At 34.8% G+C, this 12028-nt stretch overlaps 1 non-coding gene across 1 annotated transcript; it reads left to right on the plus strand.

Annotated features, from left to right (window-relative positions):
* The first annotated feature begins 879 nt into the window (after window positions 1-879).
* LOC121213017 (small nucleolar RNA R71) lies at window positions 880-986 on the plus strand. The gene has a single exon (XR_005908386.1). It is a non-coding gene; the product is annotated as a small nucleolar RNA R71 (small nucleolar RNA).
* The last annotated feature ends 11042 nt before the right edge of the window (window positions 987-12028 follow it).

The following is a 12028-nucleotide window of genomic DNA, read 5'->3' on the forward strand; positions in this document are numbered from 1 at the left end:
TTGGGGTATGGCACACGAGGTTTGTACTCTCTACTTACCGATTTTTGCTCATTGTGGTCCGTCTCACCTTTACCCTTACTTACCACAATTCCTTGCCTCGGTTCTAGTTCAGGTTCAACTAACCCTTCCTTATCTCGAACGGTAATCGCATTAAGTTGTTCCTTTGGGTTCGATTCAGTATTACTCGGCAAGCTACGTTGTGGTCGTTCAGAAATCAGTTTGGCGAGTTGGCCTATCTGGGTTTTAAGCCCATGAATCGACGCTTGTTGATTCTTAAGTTTTGTCTCGGTATTCTAAAAATGAGTTTCTGACACCGAGATAAACTTCGTTAGCATCTCCTCAAGGTTCTGCTTCTTTTCCTGTTGGTAAGATGGTTGTTGAAAACCCGGAGGATGTTGTGGCCTTTGGTTTCCTTGACCACCCCACGAGAAATTGGGATGGTTCCTCCAACCTACATTATAAGTATTATTGTATGGGTTATTTTGAGGTCTAGAATTATTGTTTCCCATACATTGAACTTGTTCCTCCTCAGTGCTAGGATTGAAAGATTGATATTCTGTGTGTACTCCTCCATTTACATCGCACCTCATCACTGGATATACCTGAGTAGAACCATATAAACCGTCAATATTTTTATTTAAAAGTTCTACCTAGTTAGATAGCATAGTGACCGCGTCAAGATTGAAAACATCGGTTGCTTTTGTCGGCTTCGTTCTCATAACTTGACATTGATAGTTATTCAGTGACATCTCTCCAATAAACTCATAAGCCTCTTCAAGTGTTTTGTTATTCAAAGTTCCACCGGCGGCTGCGTCGATGAGTTGTCTTATTTAGGGCTTCACACCATTGTAAAAAGTCTGAACCTGTAACTATAAACGTAACCCATGGTGAGGGCACCTTCTCAATAGATCCTTGTATCTCTCCCATGCATCATAGAGTGTTTCTAGATCCATCTGCACAAAAGAAGAGATATCATTCCTTAACTTAGCCATTTTAGCTGGCGGAAAATATTTAAGTAAAAAATTTTCGGTCATTTGTTCCCAAGTAGTGATTGACCCTCATGGTAACGAGTTTAACCACTGTTTAACCTTGTTCTTCAATGAAAAGGGAAACAACCGAAGGTGAATGGCATCGTCAGAAACGCCATTGATCTTAAAAGTGTCGCAAAACTCCAGAAAATTCACCAAATGAGTGTTTGGATCCTTGTCCTGCAAAACGTCAAACTAAACAAACTGTTATATCATTTGAATTGTGTTAGGTTTCAGTTCAAAATTATTTGCAGCAATAGCACGTTTAACTATATTCGATTCGACTCCTGTTAAAGTAGATTTAGCATAATCATACATAGTACGAGGAGCAGGATTCTGATTTATTGGATCTGCAGCAACCACAGGAGGAAGCTGATTATTCTGATTTTTATTCATCTCCTCGGTTGTGGTTTGAATATCGTCCTCTTGTCCTTCCTCTATGTCAAGTAGGCTTCGCCTAATTTCTCTTCGATTTCTACGAGCTGTGCTTTCAAACTCACTGTCAAAAAGTAATGGTCCTGACGGGTTTCTTCTAGTCATAAACTAATTAAACCTATCAGAAGAAAACAAAGACAATTTAGCAAAATTAATAAAACTAAAATAAAATTTAAATTTCAATAAAATAAATGGCTAAAGTAATAAAAATTAAACGTTCCTAATATTTTAGTTCCTAGCAATGGCGCCAAAAATTTGATTGATGCAAATCTCGATAAGTTTTAAATTTATGATTGATCGTACTTGAAAACTAACTATTATCACGATAAAGGCAAGCGCTCCTATCAAACAATAGTATAGTTTATAGCAAGATCGGAATGTCGAACCCACAGGAACTAAAAGTACTAGTATTAACTCTATTTTTATTATCTAGCCTAAAAATGAAGGCGTTTGTTTTATCTAAATTAATTAACTAAACTAATAATGCACAGAAAGAAAATTGGGGAAATACTTTTGGGAAAACTGATTGATTTGGACAATACCCAAGGGAAAATCCACCTAGACTTCACTTGTTATTTGACTCTGAATCAGACGGTTTATTCAGTTGACTTAATCCGTAGTAATCCTTAAGTTATATTATTATCTCTCTCGAGACTAACAACGTCTAACCCCAGGTTGATTAATTGAAATCTCTTTCTAATTCAAACCCCTAGTGTTTCATTAACTCGACCTATGGATTCCCTTATTAGGTTTCACCCTAACTCGGCAAAATTATGTCGTCCTATGTCTAAGGGTGCAATCAACTCCACTTAATTATGCTAGATCTACTCTTAGACAGGGACTTTTGCTCCTCTGAATAAGCACATCAATACTTGAATCAATGTCCTGAAATATTAAAACAAGAATTAAGAACACATAATTAAGAACAAATCAAGTATTTATCATACAATTCAGAAAATAATAACAAGATTCATCTTAGGTTTCATTCCCCTTAGGTATTTGGGCAATTTAGTTCATAAGTGTAAAATAAAACATCTCAGAAGAATAATAATAACAAAACATAAAGAAACCTAAAAAATCCCGAAGGAAATTGAAGGGAGATCTTCAGTCTTGAAGGAGAATCCGACTTCTGAGATGGATCAATCGGTTTTCTTCGAGTAATTCCTTGCCTCCTACTCCATGTGTCTTCTTTAGGTACCTCATGGGGTGTTTATATAGGCTTTAGAATGCTTTAAAACCCTCAAGAGTGGCCTTTTCCGAATAGGACTAGACTTGGGCTTGACAGGGACACGCCCGTATGAAAAGCTAGTGTGAGGTCGCGTAGGTCATGTTACAATCTGTTAAATAGACACGGGCGTGTGAACTACCCGTGTGAGGAAGTCTAGGCCGTGTTGATTTCCTACGTTGACCCATTTTCTCCGTTTTTGGCCCGTTTCTTGCTCTTTTTACTCTCCTGTGCTCACCTAAGTATAAAACATGAAATTAAAGGATTAGGAGCATCGAATTCACCAAATCTAAAGATAATTCTTCCAAAAATGTGCTATGCATGGGATAAAAATATGTATAAATTACGATTTATCACACATATAAGCCAACATTGGCCAAATTAAACTATACATGCTATTATAACCAAAATTAAACAACCGAATGTTCCAAAAGAGCCGATGGATACTGTGATATAGCTCTGACAAGCTTCCAACCTGAACGAGTTTCCAAATCACTAAAAACACGAAAAAATAACACAGAGTAAGCATTTAATCTTAGTAAGTTCGTATAACACAGAGTAAATACATATCCTCATCAACCATGTTAGTCATGTAATTCATATAAATATCAAGAAACATGTATAAGCTCAACAATAATCAAACTTTCATGTACATATAATTTCCACATCATGTATCTATATATCATGTACAATTCATTTTCATATATCTTATGTAAATACATGTAGTAGTTCATATTGAACTCATGTAATCTCGTAACAGAACAATGCCTGTTAAACTATTTAGAATATCGTTGGATACGCGGGTAGTACACATGAGGTGTACTAAACTATAATTCGTTAATTCATGTACATGTATGCTCATACGAGCTATGAATCGGTATTCTCTCACGAGCTATGAATTGGTAAGCTCATACGAGTTGAGAATTGGTAAGCTCATAAGAGTTATGGTATGTCTACAACACATGCAGGATCTCAACCAAATTGGTAACCCTAATGACATGTCATTTGTATCCTACGAATTCCTAAGGTTCAAATGGGGCTCAATAATCGTTGTACGTCATTGGATATGCAAGCGGTATTCATATATGATGATAATGCAAATAACATACATCTAATTCAATCAAAGCATATAATTACACAATTTAATTACACGAACTTACCTCGACGAGTGTACGAAGATACGAAGGTGACTAATCTGATTTTTTTCTTTTGCCCAGGTCTAACTCCGTATGATGTCTAACTAGATCTATACGAATGAATTTAACTTAATTCAATATAATTTGTAACACCCCCTAACCCCACGCCGCCACCGGAATAGGGCTAGGAGATATTACCAGACTTATACACTAACATTTATACAAAACCCAGTCATACACTTTACATTTCAGATCAATATTCATCAAATTTCATCATAAAGTCCCTAATATAGGCCTATGGGGCCCAAAATATGTTTTAGAAGTGATTCGAGACTAAACTGGCAACTTTAGAAAAAAAATTTCCTTAGAGATAGGGGCACATGCCCGTGTGGCCTGGGACATGCCCGTGTGGCCTGGAACATGGCCGTGGGCAAATCTGACTTGCATACACGATCGTGGCAACAGCCCATGTGACATAAACAGAGGGCCACACGGCTTGAGCACACGCCCATGTGCCTTGGCCGTGTGGAAACATGATTTTTGACCATTTTTATGCTATTTTCACTTGCTAAACACATCTAATTCTTGCCCAAACTTTTATTGATAATTATTAAACCAAATATCATACATTATGCCACTTGGACTTAGCAAATATTCATTAATTCACTTTAAAACCTCTTAAGGATCACTTACCACAATTCATATCAAAATTTACTACATTATCATACTAGTCAAACTCATGTAAATTTGATTTCTAAAAGATACACATTTCATACCATGCTTAAACAACTTTCATGTTTATACACTATTATATACAAAATAACACCTTAACAACCTAGGTACATGCCATTTTACCAAAAGAAAAGTATTCACCACTTTGAGTCCGAGATTGGCTTGGATGCTGAGTCCTTAACTTTCTTTCGTACCTAGACCTGCGCACAGAAACATACCGTACGCTGAGTATACACTCAGTGGTATTTCTATAAACTAATACTTAAAACAATAATAAGCTATGTATATACATTGTAACATAACTTTTTATTTCATAATCTTATTAGCTTCATCACTTACCTTTAACTTATAGCTCTTAAATGTATTTAAACAAATCTTTTTATACTTTTCATATCATTCAATATCTTTCAATACTTGTAAAACAGTCACATAATCAATAGCAGTCAGTCTTTGTCTTTAGTACTTGCAATTACCCCTATTAACATAACTCGGACCTGGACGGATACACGGATCCAACCCACACACCGGTGATAATGTACAGTCTTTCATCGGTCGAAATCGAAATACACCGTAGGGTAACAGTAACAGTAGCAATAACAGTCATAGTCAGGTACAGAGTACCTCTTCGGAATGAATCCGGAACAGTCACAGTAGTCGACACATATAGTGTCTCATCGACACACAGTCGGAATATCCCTGAACACTTCCAATCCTATGGCATGCCAATTATGTCCGACTAGTGCGACACTTGTTAATAGGGTGTACAAATCATTACATTTCAATACAAAAGCAGTAATAATTTCAATCATATCATTCATTAAACATTCTAACTACTAAGAATAGCAATTACATTGTATTAAATCATTAAGCATAGTTTATAGAAATACAAACCGAATTTCTCGAGTTTACTCGATATCCTCGTTCACTTTCTCCTTTCCCTTTTTCGATGATGTTTCCGGTGCTACGTTGGCTACATAAAATTTAACATTTAAAATTATCAATATATATTATTTAATAATACACTCTTGTATTTTCATGTTTCTTTTACTTAAATTCCAATTTAGTCCTTCCACCATAACTATTCTTTTTCTTCAAAATAAATCCTATATTTTCATTCAATTATCATTTTAAACTATTCCAACTCTTAAATTTTCAGCATAAAACACTAATTATAACATCTTCTCAATTCAATCCCAATTATTACAAGACCTATATTTTCTTTCACAATTTAATCCTTCTCCCACTTCTAACTTGAATTTCCATCAAATTAACACTTCATTCTTCCATTTATTCAACTTAATCAACATCTAAAAATTCAATATCTTTCTAAATTTCAACATAACTCAAGTAGTATTCTTTCCTAGGATTCCATAGACATCAAAATTTCAAGAAAAGGGATCAAATTGACTTACCAATCAAGCGTGGAACTTCAAAACCCTAAATTTTCCTTTTCTTTTTCTTTCCCTTTTTTCTTTCTTTCTTTTCCTGCTCTGTTTCGTTTCCATTCATCCTTTTATTTCTTTCTTTTATTGTATTTAATTACTTTATTATATTATATTATTATAATATACTTTAATCATTTTTATTATTTCTTATTTAATAAGTAAATTTTTATTTATACATACATTTGTACCAATTAAAATAATACAATTGTATTCATACATACCACACACTTCTCTCTTAAGCCTTATTTGCTAATTTAGTCCCTTGAATTTTCTATAGTTTATAATTAAATTTTTACACTATATTCAGTCTAGTCCTTTCACTAAATTAGCCTTGATTAAGCTAAATTTACTTAATTAAAATCTAATTAACCTCTCACTTAACTTCGTAAATATTTCTAATAAATATTTACAAATCTAATTTCTAAAATCGAAGACCCAAAAACTCACTTTTTCGATGACCTAAAAATTTGGGTTATTACATAATTAATATTCAATTTTGTAACAGTCCAGTATAGACCCTAGTTAGAACAGTGGTTTCAAGAATATAAATTCGAGTCAAAAAAATATTTTAATATTATTTTCCATGCTTATAAGTTGTGAATTGATATGTGTGAAAGTTTCGTGTGAAAATTTTATCATTTGTGTGCTTAATTTTGAAAAAGGACTTAATTACATAAAATGTAAAATTTGTCTTCTATTTGAATAAGTGTGAAATTACTATGTCTTTAAATATGTGAGGCGCTTATGTTGTAAATGGACGATTGAATTCATGGATAGACATTAATGGACACTAGTTGGTGGAATTTTACTTATATTAATAAGGGTTAAATTGGTAAATGGCTAAATAATGTTGATTTAATTAAACAAAGGCATGAAAATAAGCCATTTTATGTTCATCCATCACTAAAAATCAAAGAAAAATAAAATAATAAGCAAACTAGCGTTTCGACACTTAGATTGGCTAATTAAGGTATGTGTTTTGATTCGTTTTTGATAATTTCTACGTTTTTGTGATCGTTATTAAGTGTTCTAGCAAGCCCATGTCTCAATTTCTGAAATTTTTGATGATTTTGAGTTGAGCAATTGATGAAATTATAAGTTTTATGAAGTTTGAGATATATGTTAGATTACCATGTTTTGTATTGGGATTTTTGATGAATTTGAGTAATTTGGACTAAATAGTGAAAATGAGAAATTGTGGGGCTAAAATGTGAAGTAAATGAAATGTGTGGGCTTATATGAGCTAAGGTAAAATCCGGCTAGGCAATGGTATAAAGAAATTTTGTGTATTTTGTGATTTTATGAATTAGGGACTAAATTGTTAAAATGTGAAAATGTGACGGCTAAATTGTAAAATGCACAAAATATGTGTATATGGATTGAATTGAATGATTTTTTGAATAAAAGGGTTAATTCTGAATACATATAGATCAAGAAATGAGGAATTCAGATTTAGATCGAGGAAAATCGAAGATTATCGAGTAAACGATTCGAATTGTCAATTCCAAGTACAAGGTAAGTTCGTACGTGATAAATAATGTTACAATTTATGTTTTAATGTTTTGATAATATATAAATTGTATATATTTGAGCTTGGTTTGAATACGATGATAAATCGACTATGTTCGGCACTAAGTGTGCGATTCAAACAGCTTCGGCTATAAATAGCACTAAGTGTGCAAGTTGGAATAGCTTTGGCTATATGAGGCACTAAGTGTGGGATACCGAGATAACTTCAGTTAGTTGAAATGGCACTAAGTGTGCGAGATCTTTATAGCTTCAGCTAATCATTAATGCACTAAGTGTGCGAATTCCTTAAGCATTGAAAGACTTTCGAATGAATTAATGTATTTGAATGAGAGGTGAGAACGAAATGAATAAATACGGGAAAGTTCAGGTATGTTCGATACCTATGTGGTAGATGATACTATGTGTATGAAGCTTGATGAATTTGTATGAACGTATTAAATGAGATGGAATAGAATTGATGGATGATTTGTGAACTACTAAGTGTTTATTATTTGATGTTTTCGTATTATATAAACTGTTGATTATATTCAGTGCAAACTTACTAAGCTCCAAAGCTTACTGTGTGAAATGCTCTTTGTTTTACAGTATTGTAAAGCTAGCTCAAATCCAGGAATCGTCAGCAACTCAATCACACTATCAGACATCTATTTTGGTACCATTTTGAGAGTTGTACTTATGGTACATGGCATGTATAGGCTAGTGTCATTTTGGTATGTTTTGTGATGTGAATATTAGCCATAAGTTTTGGCTTGTAGTTGTTGATATGTATGGCCTCTTAAGTTGGCCTAAATGGTGTGTTTGCTAAATAAGTTATTTGATGTATGTATTGCATATGTGATGGTTTGATTATGAAATGTTGAAATGGTAAATTTTATGGTATGAAATTGTGACAAGATGATAAGTTTATACATTTGAAACTTAGATAAATTGTAATAATTTTGGAATACTTTGGTCGTGGATTTGAGTAATAAATTGGATGGTATTTGAATGGCATGGAATATATATGAATTGGTTAATTTGGTTGCCTATAAAAATATGCAAATGATGCAAAAAAATGTTGTGGACTTGGTGTGCTTGAGATAGGTGGGAAATGAGACTTATACCAAGCCTAATTTCACCCCACACGGTTGAGCACATAGGTGTGTGTCTCGACCATGTGTCTATTGTAATTTAGTTATTCAAGTTAGTCTCGAGCACAGCCTAGACACACGGGTGTGTTTGGTGGCCGTGTGAGGCACACAGTCTTGGCACATGGGATTGTGTGGCCATTTCGAAGGGCACACAGGTTAGACACACGGGCATGTGGTCAGTTGTGTGATCCAAGTTAATTTCAACCATGGCCAAGACACACGGGCGTGTCTTGTGGTCGTGTGTTGAAGTTAGTATTTATGCCCTGTTTTGCCACGTTTTAGATACACGAGTGTGTCAGTGCCGTGTAAGGCACACGTCCTGTTCACACGGGCGTGTGACCTGTATAACTTTGAAAAATGTTTAAGTTTAGAAAATTTTTATATGAGCTCGGTTTAGGTTTGATCTCTTTATAAAGCATGTTTAAGGTCTCATTGACCTAAGAAAGGAACTCTATGTTGATGTGTGATTATGATGCTATGATGATTGTGAAATAAATGCTAAATGTTCTGATATGTCCGGTAATACCTCTTAACCCTAGACTAGCGACGGATACGGGTTAGGGGTGCTACATTAGATTGGTATCAAAGCTATGGTTTAGTCAATTCTAGGACTAACGTAGCAAGTGAGAGTCTAGCTATACATGCCATATTTATGAACTGCGATAGTGTGATAAATCCTGACAATGAAAATGTGATTCTATATAGCTCATGGACTTCGAATGAGCGATAGCTGATGATGTTGAGAACAATGTGCCCGCTCATACTCAAGGGGCAGTGTCAGCAGAATCTAGGCTGATATCTAGTAGTTAGGGAGGAGAGGTTAAGCAAGCCTTCTTCCAAATGATGACTGAGTGATTCACGAAATTCGTACAAACGAATATGGCTGCTCAACAACCTCCGCCCCCACCTTTTCCTCAATAAGTCCCGGTTGTGCCACAAGTAATAGATCTGATTCGATTGACTAAGCCACCTGTTGATAAGATCCGTAAACATGGGGCTGAAGAGTTTCGGGTTGCGGTTGACGATGATGCAGTGAGAGCTGAGTTCTGGCTTGAAAACACTATCTGAGTATTTGATGAATTGTCCTGTACTATAGAAGAATGTATTAAATGCATAGTATATTTGCTTAGAGATAATGCATATCACTGGTGGAAAACGTTGACATCAGTGGTTCCTAGAGAACGAGTTACCTGGGAATTCTTTCAGACTGAGTTCCGAAATAAGTACATAATTTAAAGATACCTCGATCAAAAAAATAAAGAGTTTCTAGAGTTGAAATAAGGCCGGATAACTGTAACAAAATACGAAAGAGAATTTGTACGTTTGAGTAAGTATGCTCGAGAATACGTGTCTACCGAAGAGATCATGTGTAAAAGATTTGTTGATGGATTGAACGAAGACATAAAACTGTTAGTCGGGATACTTGAACTAAAATAATTCGTAGTATTGGTTGAGAGGGCTTGTAAAGTCGAGGATCTCAGCAAAGAAAAGAGAAAAGCTGATTCAGAGGCTAGAGAATCGAGAAAGAGATCAATGAATAAAACTTATCATTCCTCATCAAAAAAATCTAGAGATTTTATTGATCGATCAATAGCTTCAACGGGATATTAGAATAGAGATCGAGGAAAGCAATATACTAACCCTAAGGCTCAAACTACCTCAGTATCGAGTGTTGGTAACGCAAAGGATATAAAGTCTGAGTGTAAACAATGTGGAAGACGACATTTTGGAGATTTTTTGGGAAAAAGTAATAACCGAGCTTGTTATAGCTGTGGTTCACGAGATCATTTTATAAAAGATTGCCTAGAATTAGCTGACAAAGATAATGTTTAGAATATGAGTTTGAGTAACATTTGTAGTTAGAGGTAAACCATCAAGAAACATGGGAAATATGAGTGTTTGTAGAGGTGTGACGCGAGACACTGCAGCAAGATCTGATGCTAGAGCACCTGCACGAGCCTACGCTATTCGAGCACGCGAAGAAGTGTCATATCCAGATGTTATTATCAGTACTTTTACTCTCTATGATACTAAAGTTATTGCATTGATAGATCCAGGGTCTACTCATTCGTACATATGTGTGAATTTAGTATCCAGTAAGACTTTACCTGTAGAGTCTACTGAATTTGTAATTAGAGTATCAAATCCCTTAGGCAAGTGTGTATTGGTTGATAAAGTGTGCAAGAATTATCCGTTGATGATTCGGGATAATTATTTTTCGGCCGATTTGATGTTATTACCATTTGATGAGTTTGACATAATCCTGGGTATGGATTGGCAAACATTACATGATGCTGTTGTGAACTGCAAATAGAAAACTATTGATTTGAGATGCAAGAATGATGAAATGGTCCGAATTGAATCTAGTGATTTGAATGGGTTATCGGCTGTGATTTTGTCAATGAAAACTCTGAGTATTGTGAGAAAGGGTTGTGAAGTTTACTTTGCTTATGTGATTGATTCAAAAGTATCAGAAAAGAAAATGGAATCAGTGTCTGTTGTCTGTGAATTCTCTGATGTGTTTCTTAAATAACTTCCAGGATTACCTCTGATTCGAGAAGTTGAATTTGTCATTGAGTTAGTATCGGGAACTACTCCGATTTCGATAGCTCTGTATAGAATGGCTCCGATCGAGTTAAAAGAGTTAAAGTCTCAGTTGCAAGAATTAACCGATAGAGGATTTGCAAGACTGAATTTCTCACCTTGGGGTGCACCTGTTCTGTTTGTGAAAAAAAAGATAGCATGATGAGAATGTGCACTGATTATCGTTAGTTGAACAAAGTGACTATCAAGAACAAATATCCTCTGCCCTGAATTGATGATTTGTTTGATTAGTGAAAAGGAGCTATTGTGTTTTCAAAGATAGATCTGAGATCGAGTTATTATCAGTTGCGAGTAAAAGATTCATACATTTCGAAAACTGTTTTCCGAACGAGGTACGGACATTGTGAGTTTTTGGTTATGCCTTTCGGATTAACAAATGCACCTGCTGTTTTTATGGATTTGATGAACAGAATTTTTAGACAGTATTTAGATTGATTTGTCATTGTATTTATTGATGACATTTTGATTTATTCGCGTGATGAAACTGAGCATGCTGAACATCTGAGAATAGTGCTATAGACTTTGCGAGATAAGCAGTTATATGCGAAGTTTAGCAAATGTGAATTTTGGTTACGAGAAGTCAGTTTTCTGGGACATGTTGTGTCGGCATATGGTATCCGAGTTGATCCGAGTAAAATTTCGACTATTTTGGATTAGAAGCCTTTGAGAAATGTTTTTGAAATCTGTAGTTTTCTTGGACTTGCTGGTTATTATCGACAGTTTGTAAAAGGCTTTTTTATGATCGCGACTCCGTTGACGAAAT

The sequence above is a fragment of the Gossypium hirsutum genome, chromosome A13, assembly GCF_007990345.1.
Source record: "Gossypium hirsutum isolate 1008001.06 chromosome A13, Gossypium_hirsutum_v2.1, whole genome shotgun sequence".
NCBI classification, from domain to species: domain Eukaryota; kingdom Viridiplantae; phylum Streptophyta; class Magnoliopsida; order Malvales; family Malvaceae; genus Gossypium; species Gossypium hirsutum.